Source organism: Schistocerca serialis, chromosome 5 (assembly GCF_023864345.2).
Source record: "Schistocerca serialis cubense isolate TAMUIC-IGC-003099 chromosome 5, iqSchSeri2.2, whole genome shotgun sequence".
NCBI classification, from domain to species: domain Eukaryota; kingdom Metazoa; phylum Arthropoda; class Insecta; order Orthoptera; family Acrididae; genus Schistocerca; species Schistocerca serialis.
In genome coordinates, this window is record NC_064642.1 from 224521166 (window position 1) to 224534562 (window position 13397).

Consider the following 13397-nt stretch of genomic DNA (forward strand, 5'->3'; position numbering starts at 1 on the left):
CAGAACCAGAGTGTTCCATGATCTGACTCCCAGTTCCCCACCCTCAGCCCACTTCTGGCTTTTGCAATATAATGTGCTGGTCCCCTAAAACAATTTTATCACGCAGCAGATACGCTGACGGAAAGACTCTTAATAAACATCCAGAGGAATGTCAAGTATTTTAAAGGGAGCAACATTTCCAAAGTAGATGAGTGTAAGTGTGTGTAGAAGCAACCTAAGAATATTCTGAACTAATGTTATGAGTTTTTTACTCGAAAACGCTGTAAAATGCCAGCTCTAAAACACTACCGTTGCACACATTTTTATATGGGAAATTTTCTTGTTCCACTGGGCAGTGAAATACATTACAGCACTTCCATAAAATCTCCACCAACAGAAGTTTCACTTCGCTCAATTTAATAATTGATACCCACAATGCCTATAATGCTCATATTTCTTTTTTATGTTAGTGTAGATGGAAGTTGTTGACCGCTTCAGAATAAGGTTCGCAAAGGCTACTAGCAGTTAACTTTGATTTGGACACCAATAAGATAAAATGTTTTTTGTTTTAGTGTGATACGCCAGCCCCAAAACTGTATAGAAATGAACAAATTCTTGTGCTGAATATGCAATTTCTACCATAACGAGAGTATGAAGTAAAATAGTGTTTGAAAGTGAGTTAGCCAGCCAGTTAATATAAGTTCCTGGGTATATCTCTAACCCCAGTTTCAAATGTATAAGACTCGTTGAGAGATGTAACTGCAACTGATAGTCTCACTTCATAATCTTCATCGGTTCCATGGTTATTGTTAGTACAATACGTTCAGGCTGAATGATCTCTTCTTCAGATGTACGCAAAAGGATTATCCGTTTTATTAACTATAGAGAGAACTCGTGGCTGTATTTCAACTCAGTACAACTTTTTAAACACGGAGTTATTATCATACGTGTCAATACCCATTTTAACGAAATCCATATCGGTATATGTTTAGAAATGAATATATGTCGAAACTGTAATCCTTGACGCAATTTGCGTTGGTCTTCGGTTCAGTCCCGTTTTTAGGATTAATACCAAGAGACATGTACTTTAGAGGATTAAAATTTCATTTCGTGAAACGATTCGGTTAAATTGTCTGTTTACATTGAGCTGAGTCCGATAATCAGAAGCAGATATGACAGAACTCTCGAAAGCAAAGATATCAAATGTGGCTTAAAGCGAATGGGTTTGAAGCGGGAGATAAAAACCTGATGAAAATCGTGATACGGCGTGGCGTGAAGTACTTTCTTTTCATAATGGAATTGTCCGCAGAGCTATAATCGAAATCAGTCATACAATCCGACGCAGCGAGGCGGGAACTGTTGAAACTCTGGATTTCACATCAATCAGATAGGGATTTCGGATACAGTTTTGACTGTAGTGTTCCGTTGTATGTCATCGTCATTTCTCCACTTTAGAAGACCTGGTACGGTGACAAATGAACACTCTCCATGGAGATTTTTCCGTTCTTACTCATCCCTCACAAGCTTCTGCAACGAGTGTAACGAAAATGATAATGAAACGTAGCCTAACAAATGGACAGCAGGTGGACCAAGGAGGTTAGACGTAGGACACGAAGAAATGAGAAAAAACTGAGACACGAAGACCTAATGGAAGGTGTGTGGACGTCAAATGCATGCATGTAAGTGAAGACAAAATGATAATTAAATGGACACCCTAGCTGCAAGCAGGCGTTGATACACTTCATTGGGGACATGTAGAAAATGTGTGCCCCGACCGGGACTCGAACCCGGGATCTCCTGCTTACATGGCAGATGCTCTATCCATCTGAGCCTCCGCGGGCACAGAGGATAGTGCGTCTGCAGGGACTTATCCCTTGCACGCTCCCCGTGAGATCCACATTCCCAACATGTCCACAACACTACATTCGTAGTGCGCCTAATAGATGTTTGCCCATCATACTCATTGCTCGTGGCAGATTAATCTACCAAGTCCCGTACGAGTTCGGGCATAGCGTGTGCGTTTGCACGAGAAGGTCAAAGGCTGGAAACCCATATTTATATACTACCGTCATATATAGTTAAGTGAAGACAGTTATGTCTGGAGAAGGCATTTAGCGAGCAGGGGATTTCACATATTCCCCGTCATAAGGATAATGATGATGATGATTGTGGTGGTGGTAACAGGATGTCCCTGTGTTTTTGAGGCTATACGCATAATGTCAGACAGCTGTTAGGAGGTCATAAATTATTCCTTGGTACCTCGCTGAAGTCTTCTTTTTGTGGTTTTGTAGTATCCCATTTCCAAAGACGGCACAAGTAGACAGGTCTAAATAATACATTATAATCGGTTTAATACTTCATGGTTGCAAATTACACCGAATTTTTTACAGAATAAAGGACATATTGGTAAAAGTTCATCTTGGTGAGATCATCTTAGATTTCAGAGAAATACAGGGAAAACTTATCCAATGCCACCCCTACAACGTTTGTTAAATACAGGCTTAAGAAGCGTCATCCTTCTTGTTAAGTACACCATTTGCAGATGTAGAGAAATATTCCGAAAATGTTAACTGGAGTACCCCCTATGATATTTCAGTATATCAAGGACAACATATTGAAAGTGCGACTCATCCTGAAATCAGGCTGCAGCTACAAAGGTCGAAGGACATGAAACAGAGTCACTATTTTGGAAATGGGGCTTTAGTCCATCCCACATGTTACTCAATCTGTATACTGAATAAGCAGTGAAGGAAATCAACGCGGCATTTGGTAAGGAAAGAAAAGAACAGGGAGTAAAATCCTTTGCTGACGGTATTTAAACATTAAGACGATGAATTTGTTAAGAGCGCATATTAGTTTAAGCATAGGGTTGTATCTTCTGAGCGTGTTTCTACGGAGTATAGCCGTGTGTGTGCAAGTGAAACATGGGCCATTAACATTGTAGGCAAGAAGAGAATCTGTGAAATGTGGCGTTAGTGAAGAATGTGGAAGACAACTAATGAAGATGTACTGAACTGAATTGACGAAACGAGAAACTGACGAAATAACTTGGCCAATTGATTTGATCGGTTGACAGCGTGGATTTTGAGGTATCAATGAATAATCAGTTAAATTAATAAAAGTCAGTTTCAGTCGCTAATTTGTACATTATTTAAGCTCACAGCATGCGGAGAATTATCAAGTCTTCTGCACCGTGTACCGCGTGAGTACCTTCTATGAGGTGAGCTGCGAAGATGGGTTTGTATTGAAAAATGCATCCTTCATGGGTATGTATGAAGAAACCGAAATCTATGCTCAACGGAAAAAACTCAGGGAAAAGACGATCAACGAGCAGTGTACACAAAGAAACAACAGTTTCTTGAAGATACACCGCCCCATTGTTTATGATATCCTTTAAATGTCATCCTTGAAGTTGCAGCTCTATACATTCTCGTGTAAGCCGTCGATGTTGTATCCTAGACACGCTATCGCGTTCTGTAGTTCCTTGTGTTCTAACTTTTGCCGAAGTTTCCAAGAGGATGTAACTTTATAATCGGCCAGGACGTACTGCTCACTGCAACTATTTCAGAAATATATTGAATGTAAAAATTACCCTTGGCTTTTTATTGGTAGAGCATGCAATCTCAAATTTCGAACGTGTCAGGATATAACTCCTTTTAAAGCTAAATCATGCCAATACTTTCAATGTATAGAATCGTAAACTTTCTTAAAATCATAAAACACTCACTTCTCTCATGATATCATTGTACGCATAGCTTTTTAATCCACGCGACTATTTCTTTTGTTATCATTTGGCGTTGCTGCACAATAGCACAATGTAAGGTATGTATTGTTTCTCTAATTGTACTGTAAAAATTTAAGCTTCGTTAATCATCTCCGATTATGTACAATATTTCTATATTTGCAGTTGCAGATCCTCTTAAAATGGCCTGGATATGAAAGATGCTACCGGTCGTTCGTTTAAAGTGCAAGTCTGCAACTAGAAGAGCCTTTCACTAACTGAGTATGATGTTGCGGGATAGAATCACGTAGAGAAACTATAAATAATAAGTTCGTTAAAAGGGGAAGCTGGGGGGGAATGGGTTATGGGGTAACTGTAGAAAGAGATCAATGGCCTAATGCAGTAAGGGGGTCGAAGTGATTGTAGGTTATAGTAGTTATGCACAGACGAGGAGGCTTGTACAAGGTTGACTTGCGTGGATAGCTGCAACAAACGATTCTTCGGACTGAACATCACAACCAAAACGAATGGAAACAAGAGCAACCTTTAAGAAGCTTGCAAAACAAGAAAACAGATTTAATGGCAAATGGGTGTTTGAAGTAAGTCTATTTTGCCGTTAATAACAAGCTTAGTTCATTATTTCATCTCGCCTTCCAAGTCAATTACAGAATTATTTTCGTCGTAACGGAGTCGTAACACGTGTGAAGAACTCTCAGCAGGGAAAAGAGTTGTGTCGCAACTTGAATATCTGTCGTATGTACATTTTTAAAGACGAAGTCACTAAAGTTGGCAGTCTATAATGGTGTAATTAAATTTAACTGTGGAAGCAGTAGTATACTACGGCTTCTGGAGAAGCTATAATTTGGTACTATGAAGCCTGAAGTGAAAGAATATAACCAAACGAAAATGGAAAGAATAAGAAAAGTAGAGGTTTCAGGAAATATTATTTCTTGAGGGGCAAGAGAAAGGAAATGACAGCTGTTGTTTGATATCAGTGGAGGTAAGTATAACGCAAAAAATGGAGCACAGGTTTCTGACACCATAGATCAATAAAGAAAAGAAAACAATATCAACATTATAAATACCTTTCTCCCCGGTTAGAATAGTTTTCCCTACAAATACTCCATTTCCTCAAAAACTGTTCGGCCTCTTGCTATCATTCGTGGAGGCGTGGAGATGCGCTCATGACTAGCGATGATAATATCTCCCAGCCCCAGCATTCGGACGAGCGACATCCGAGGTCGCACCAGAGCGCTGGGGTCCTTGGCTATGAAAGCTGAGTACGCATGAGAGGACAGGAGTACACGCAATTCATAATGGTGTAGCAGGCCTTGTAGTAGTAGTAGTAGTAGTAGTAGCTTTATTCATCTGTTGATCTCTCTCTACAACGATATAGGACATGTCAAAGTATTTACAAGTTTAGACCAAATTAAAATAAGCTAATTCGTATAGGCCTACACATACATTTACAGAGATCTAGTTAGAGACAATCATTAGATTTACTCCGGGTATACAATACTTATTTTACAAATAACTTATTAAATAATACAATGCCACACTGTTCACTCATATCTCACTATCAGTCACTGCACACACTGTACACACATTGCATCATAACACTTCACTCATTACACACACAAACACATACACACTGGTGATCTCTGGGACATATTCCGTACCGCAACTTCCCATTTGCTAGCCTGAATAACTGAGTCAGCATCGCTCTATAATGAGTGAGATGTTGAGCTCAGAAAGAGGAAGAGATGTTAGTATTGTGGTATGCATAGCTTTGGGGTAAGTATTTCTAGAAAAGGAAAAAGGAAGTGAAAAACATAGTGTGAAAGTGTTATGTGGGATGTTGGATGTTTTATAATCATTATTATTATTTATTTGTATAATACTTCTTACTAAACCCCCGATCTGTTTTATCTAAATAGTCCTTCAATGTATAAAATTTATTACATAACAGGTACTTTTTAGCTGCCTTTAGAAATAAGTGTATTTCTGCAATTTCTTTAATCTCTTTTGGTAATTTATTGTACAGTTTTATTCCTTGGTGGAAAATGATGTTCTTAGTTTTATGTTTATTTTTTCTTGGTAAATGTAAGTTGAGTCCAGCTCTTGTTCCATAGTCATGGACAGAGCTGTTTGTGCAGTAATTACCAATGTTATTTTTGATATGTACAATTGACTGGTAAATGTAATCACACAGAGCAGTTAAAATCCCCCATTGTTTTGAACACAGCTTTACAGTGAACTCGAGTACTATTTTTTTTCTTATTATTCTTAAGGCTCTTTTCTGGAGTCTGAAAATTGTGTTCATATTTTGTGCATTTGTTCCGCAAAAAAGAATGCCGTAGCTAAGAACTGATGGTGCGTATGAATAGTATGTAACTCAAAGACACTGCATGTTACAACCTGATGATTGGCCTCTAAGGGCATAACATGCTGATAACATTCTCCTTGCTAGTACCTTTGTGTGTTCACACCACTTCAACAGAGAATCAATATCCATTCCTAGAAATTCTGCATTTATTACACAGTCTATAGAGTTGCCATCTACGTTTAATTTAACATTGTCATTTTCCCCTCTTCCAACTGAAATTCATGGCATTAGTTTTCTTTGTGTTCAATGTCACTTTATTGCTTATCGACGAATCGTAAACTTTCTTGAGGGTTTCATTTGCTTTCTCTGAAAGGAGTTCTCTTGTTTTCTCAGTGAATATACTATTGCTGTCATCAGAAAAGATAATTTTTTTCACTATGAGTAACACTACTGGGAAAGTCATTGACATATATATCAGGAATAGTATTGGTCCTAATATGCTACCTTGCAGAACACCTACATTGATGCATTTTGGTTCTCGTGAGTGTTTTTCTAAGTGTTTACATCTATTTGAAGTACTCTGCTACGTATGATCGAAACCAGTCATCAGCTACCTCTCTTATTCCTAATGCTTATAATTTATTTAATGGAATCTTGTGGTCGAATGTATTACAGGCCTTTGAAAGATCCAAAAAAATGCCTGTGACACACTCATCTTTGTCAAGAGCATCAAGTACAGCTTTTGAATTCTACTATGGCTCACTCTGTATTTTTGCCACTTTGGAAACCAAACTGTGATTCCCTTAAAAGATTGTATTTATTCAGGTAATTCATTAATATGTCCTTCATAATTGCTTCTATTATTTCTGAGAATGGTGACAGCAGGGAAATGGGCTGGTAATTTTCTATGTCTTCTGCATTACCTTTCTTAAGGAAACGTACAACTCTTGCCTGTTTTAACTATTCTGGAAAGGTCCCTGATATGAAGAATTCATTTATAATATTTGCTAAGGGGCCTTCTATAATCTCTAAGCATTGTTTCAGTACACACATGGGTACCTCATCTAAGACTTCTGATTTTTTATCTTTTCGTTTATGAACAGTTTTATTGACTTCATTCTCTGTGGTTGGAGGTAACACCATTGTATTTAGTGCAACATTAGTTACAGGTGTTATATTTGCTTCGGAGAGTTTTTCCTGTAACTTCTCTGCAATACTGGAAAAATTCTAATTTGCATAGTTTGCTAAGTGCTGTGGATCATTTATTACCTTATCCCCCTCCATTAGCAGTATGTTATTCTGCGTTTGCTTGCCTCTCCCCGTTTCTTTTTTTGTTGCATCCCAGACAGTTTTGCTTTTATTCTCAGCATTATATATTATTTTGTCATTTAATGACTTTTTTGCAGCAATCAGCACCTTACTATAGTTCCTTTTATATCTACGTCACCACCTATGTCATATGCCCCATCCCTGTTCGAACTATTTCTGGCCCCACCTCCTATGACTACGTAGATCTCTTTTGTGAAGTCCTTGCATAAAGACATTAAGCCCTCTATCACATGACTAAGCCCTGCGTTTGCCTTGAAGAGTCTGGGGGCCTTGTACGCTGCCCCTAAACTTTCCTGTAACTGAGGGCCTACAACTCACCCACGGCTACTACCTAGAAGCAGCACTTTCTTCGTCCTAACACTCTGTACATTCCTAGGCTTCTTGGCCTCGGTTGAAGTGTGCTGCACATTTCCTGCTACTCGTTCTACCTGAGGTTACTCTCCACTTAACTGTGGCTGTGGTAGATACCCGTTTTTGGTGTTGATGATAAAATTGTCAGAAAGCGTACTCTTTCTTTCTATCCTCCTACCAGCTGCCAGTTCCCTACCATCCTCCTCCACCCCATCACCCTTGATCCCTAGCAATTTCTTCCTAGCTTCCTGTAACTGTGCCTGAAGGGCAAAGATTTTTCTTTCCGTTTCCTACAGTTCCAGGAGAGAACCTCTTCTCCCAATATTCTCCCCACTCCATACTCACCCCTCCCCCCCTCGTGATAATATTATTTACAACATTGGCAACAAATCCCCCTACTCACTATGCTACAACAGCGCCCACATATCTCACTCATGGTCAGTTTCGAAAGAAAGAATGTTTTAAATTTGTTAGGGACACGAGATTGGCTGTATGTAAACAAAAAAACATCACAAAGGTGTTATGAGTGGTTGTTGTTGTTTTCGTACTTATTTAGAGATACAATGACAGAAGAATGAAGTAATAATTACTTTGCACTTAGAGAATTTACGTTTTTAAGCGTGCTTGGTCAGGTTTTTAAACGTTAACAAAATATTACGAAAAATTAAAGAAAATGAATAGGCAATAGCACACCGTGATATTAAGCCAGTGCACGCTAAGTGTGCTGGAAGCACCATATAATTACACACACTCGGTTGGCTTACCGTGAATACAAACCCCCTTTAGAAAACTAAATTCAGATCACTGAATTAACGTTAAAAATTACTGAAAGGGGGTCGCAGCATTACCCTTACTGAAAATACCTGCAAAAGAACGGATTAACTGTCTCTACTATAATATACCTCATTCTGATACTTAATCTTTCAACCTGAATGAGACGATCACAGAGTCCATCCATTCCGTTACCAACTCTGCACCCTAATACTAAAAGTGGCGGAAAGCCCCTTAGGCGTCGTGGGGAGGGTTGAGGCTCTGCCAACCCATAAACCCAGCAAGAGTCTACACACCTCTAACTTGAACATCCTCTTTGCCAGATATTCAACCCTGGAATTACGTTGGCAACAAAATTCAAGTAGCATATGCATCTTTGAGCTACCACTGGTCTGTCCATTAAATAACAAATAAATTATTCACACTTTCACAGCATGCTAGGAAAGGGAAAAATTTACGTCCACCAGAAAATAAAGCAATATAGTTGTGTTCACCACTTCTGCAAGGGCTCATAGAACTTGTATGGGCGATAAACATCACAAGTGTGTCATTAATACTAAAGGCATAGTGTTTCATAAGTGAAAATAATGGGATGGTATTAACTCTGTATTAACACTACCGTCTCAAATAACATTCTAATTATCCGAATGGGACAGAAATCGATAAATGTGTTGTATACATACAGACAGACCAAGGATTACACTTTCAGACCGAGCGAGGTGGCGCAGTGGTTAGCACACTGAACTCGCATTCGGGAGGACGACGGTTCAATCCCGTCTCCGGCCATCTTGATTTAGGTTTTCCGTGATTTCCCTAAATCGTTTCAGGCGAATGCCGAGATGGTTCCTTTGAAAGGGCACGGTCGATTTCCTTCCCAATCTTTCCCTAACCCAAACTTGCGCTCCGTCTCTAATGACCTCGTTGTCGACGGGACGTTAAACACTAACCACCACCACCACCACCACCACACTTACTGAAAAAGTGGATGATTTATTCAAGGGAAAGAGATTTATAAATCGAGCAAGTCAATAATGCTTTGGTCCACCGTTGACCCCTACGCAAGCAGTTATTCGGCTTGTCATTGATCGATAGAGCTGTTGGCTATCCTCCTGAGGGATATCATGCAAAATTCTGTCCAACTGAGGTGTCATGTCGTCAAAATTCCGAGCCTGGTTGGAGGGCCACGCCTATAACGCTGCTAAAGTTTTCAACTGCGGAGAGATACGGCGATCTTGTTGGCCAAGGTTTGGGATGACGAACAAGAAGAAAAGCAGTAGAAACACTCGCCGTGTGCGGACAGGAATAATCTTGCTGAAATGTAATCTCCGGATGACTTGACTTGACGGGGAAACAAAACAAGCGTAAAATACCGTCAACATACTGTTGTGCTGCAAGGAAGCCATATTTAGCCGGCTGGTGTGGCCGTGCGGTTCTAGGCGCTTCAGTCTGGAACCACGTGACCGCTACGGTCGCAGGTTCGAATCCTGCCTCGGGCATGGATGTGTGTGATGTCCTTAGGTTAGTTAGGTTTAAGTAGTTCTAGGTTCTAGGGGATTGATGACAGCAGATGTTAAGTCCCATAGTGCTCAGAGCCATTTGAAGCCATATTTGGTAACCAAAGGGGTAACACTATGAAAATAAATTACACCGCTGATAATCATTCCTGCTTGTCAGTCTGTGTGGAATATCAGTGAGGTTGGTAACCCATGGCTGTCTAAGGCGTCTCCATACAGGGTGTTACAAAAAGGTGCGGCCAAACTTTTAGGAAACATTCCTCACACAGAAATAAAGAAAATATGTTATGTGAACGTGTGTCCGTAAACGCTTAATTTCCATGTTAGAGCTCATTTTAGTTTCGTCAGTATGTATTGTACTTCCTCGATTCACCGCCATCATTTCAAACGGGATGCTCTACCTGTGCTGCTAGAACATGTGCCTTTACAAGTACGACACAACATGTGGTTCATGCACGATGGAGCTCCTGCACAGTTCAGTCAAAGTGTTCGTACGCTTCTCAACAACAGATTCGGTGACCGATGGATTGGTAGAGGCGGACCAATTCCATGGCCTCCACGCTCTCCTGACCACAACCGTCTTGACTTTCATTTATGGGGGCATTTGAAAGCTCTTGTCTACGCAACCCCGGTACCAAATGTAGAGACTCTTCGTGCTCGTATTGTGGACGGCTGTGATACAATACGCCATTCTCCAGGGCTACATCAGCGCATCAGGGATTCCATGCGACGGAGAGTGAATGCATGTATCCTCGCTAACTGAGGACATTTTGAACATTTCCCGTAACAAAGTGTTTGATGTCACGCTGGTACGTTCTGTTGCTGTGTGTTTCCATTCCATGATCAATGTGATTTGAAGAGAAGTAATAATATGAGCGCTAACATGGAAAGTAAGTGTTTTTGGACACATGTCCACATAACGTATTTTCTTTCTTTGTGTGTGAGGAAAGTTTCCTGAAAGATTGGCCGTACCTTTTTGTAACACCCTGTATAAGTATTCCACCAGCCTAAACTCTAATTGACAGCAGTGGAATTGTCTTCAGCGATGATCCCGCTTCGAACTGGGGACCGGTGATCAGCAAAGTCGTGGTCTAGTGGCTAGCATTGCTGCCTCTAGATCAAGGGGTCCCGAGTTAGATTCCAGGCCGGTTTGGGGATTTTTCTCCGCCCGGACCGGCCGGTGTGGCCGTGCGGTTCTAGGCGCTTCAGTTTGTAACCGCGTGACCGCTACGGTCGCAGGTTCGAATCCTACCTCGGGTATGGATGTGTGTGATGTCCTTAGGTTAGTTAGGTTTAAGTAGTTCTAAGTTCTAGGGGACCGATGACCACAGATGTCAAGTACCATAGTGCTCAGAGCCATTTGAACCATTTTTTTCTCCGCCCGGGGACTGGGTATTTGTGTTGTCCTCGTCATTTCATCCTCATCATCATTCATGAAAGTGACGAGACTGGACTGAGTAAAGATCGGGAAATTATGCGGGCGCTGATAACCGCACAGTTGAGCGCCTAGCAAACCAAACCTCATCATCCGTGAAAACGTGTCTATAGACGCCCCGGACAGCAGTGGGATATCGACATCACTGTTGCCCGCCATACGGTCCGACATCCAAGAGTGATGGTCTGGAGAGCCATTTCTTTTCATAGCAGAGTCCTTTCGGTTGTCATCTACGTCACCCACACAACACAACGATACATCGATGCCCGTTTTGTTGCGCTTAATGGCAACCTATCCTGGGGTTAAATTTCAGCAAGGTAATGCCCGACCGCACACGGCTACAGCTTAACTTCTTAGCTTCCTTGATTGCCAAATCCTACCTTGGCCAGCAAGGTCGCCACATCCCTCCCCAACTGACTACGCTTGGGGCTTTTCAGGCAGCGCCCTCCAACCAGCACGGGATTTTGACGATATAACTAGACACAATTTGGCATGAAATCCTTTAGGAACACATCCAACAACTCCATCAAAAAATGCCAAACTGCTTTCACAAGGTCCTGTAGTAGTTGACCAGCACGTTATGGCTTTGCTCAATACTTCTGAAGCTCTTTCTCTTCAATAAATCATCCAATTTTTCTGATTTTGACTGTCTCTACTGTACATCACATTTACCTATTTCCAGATAATTTGGATAGTTCCTTGGTGATGCGACTTACGGCGTATATGTTATTTCGTTTTACGTTACGCTTATGTTATTCATATAGTCTCTCACGATCTTTTCCCGTATCGATTTTTCAATACTTCTTTAGTCCCTTTTGTTTGTAAATCTTCTAATCGCCTTCCCGTAAAAGTTTTACTGACAGGTACAATGACCAACTAGCTTTGGCCAGTATGGTCCCACGGAATATGACCGATAAATTAATAAACCGTAAACGTGAGATCTTTCATAATTAAATACCGTTATCGAACAGAAGGGCGTGGGTGTTTGTGTTTGTCCTTAGGATAATTTAGGTTAAGTAATGTGTAAGCTTAGGGACTGATGAACTTAGCAGTTAAGTCCCATAAGATTTCACACACATTTGAACATTTTTTCGAACAGAAGACAAATATTGTCACGAATGTACAGACGGACACTGCTGCACTTACTGTGTTTTTGAGATATGTTTCGATATAAAACCGTCTCGAAACTGGCAACAACGTCACTGACTGAAGATATGAACACGCTTCGCTTTACACATAAATGAAGCATTTGCGAACAGCCAACCGGAGACGGGGAACTCGTTATTGCTCACGTTACGAAGCATCTGTGAAAAGACGTGTGATTCAAAACATCGCAGTCGCACTGAAACTAGGCGCACGACACACTACGTTATGGCAGACGGCGTTTGACGCACGTGGGACAATGCTCCGAGTTTTAATACCGCCTATTGTCAGCAAGTGTCAAAGGCAGCCCCGCGCGTGCGTACGTCGGCATACAAGTTCACTTTGAAAGCCGCCATTGTTCAGTCGGCGGCGTATTTTCAAATTAATTTGTCGCCAGCCATTCTGTGGGCCCACGACAGGTAGCTGCACAATGCATGCCGCACAAATGCAAATTATCATTTCTGCGTGTCTGCAGGCGAATAGTTTCCAAAGACAGGTTAGATATCGACCCGTGGATTGTTCGCGCACTCTGCAGGGTAATTTATTCTTGTGCACATTTATGGGAAACAAAAGTGAGAACGGCTGCTAGGGTGTTCTTTTTTTTCTGTCCCGCACGAACGCCGCCACGTTTTTTGTAGAAACTGTGCGTGGCTTTCCCCTGAGGTTAAGCGATAAGTTCCAGCATTATATTTGCTATAGGAGGGCCACATCTAAACTGGGGTTTTGGCAACTGTTTAGCAATACCTGTATTTGGTAGTGGTCTTTGACGTATCCAATATTTCTATTCTGTGAAAGAAATGAAGTGCCACTTTATTATAACAACAGTAC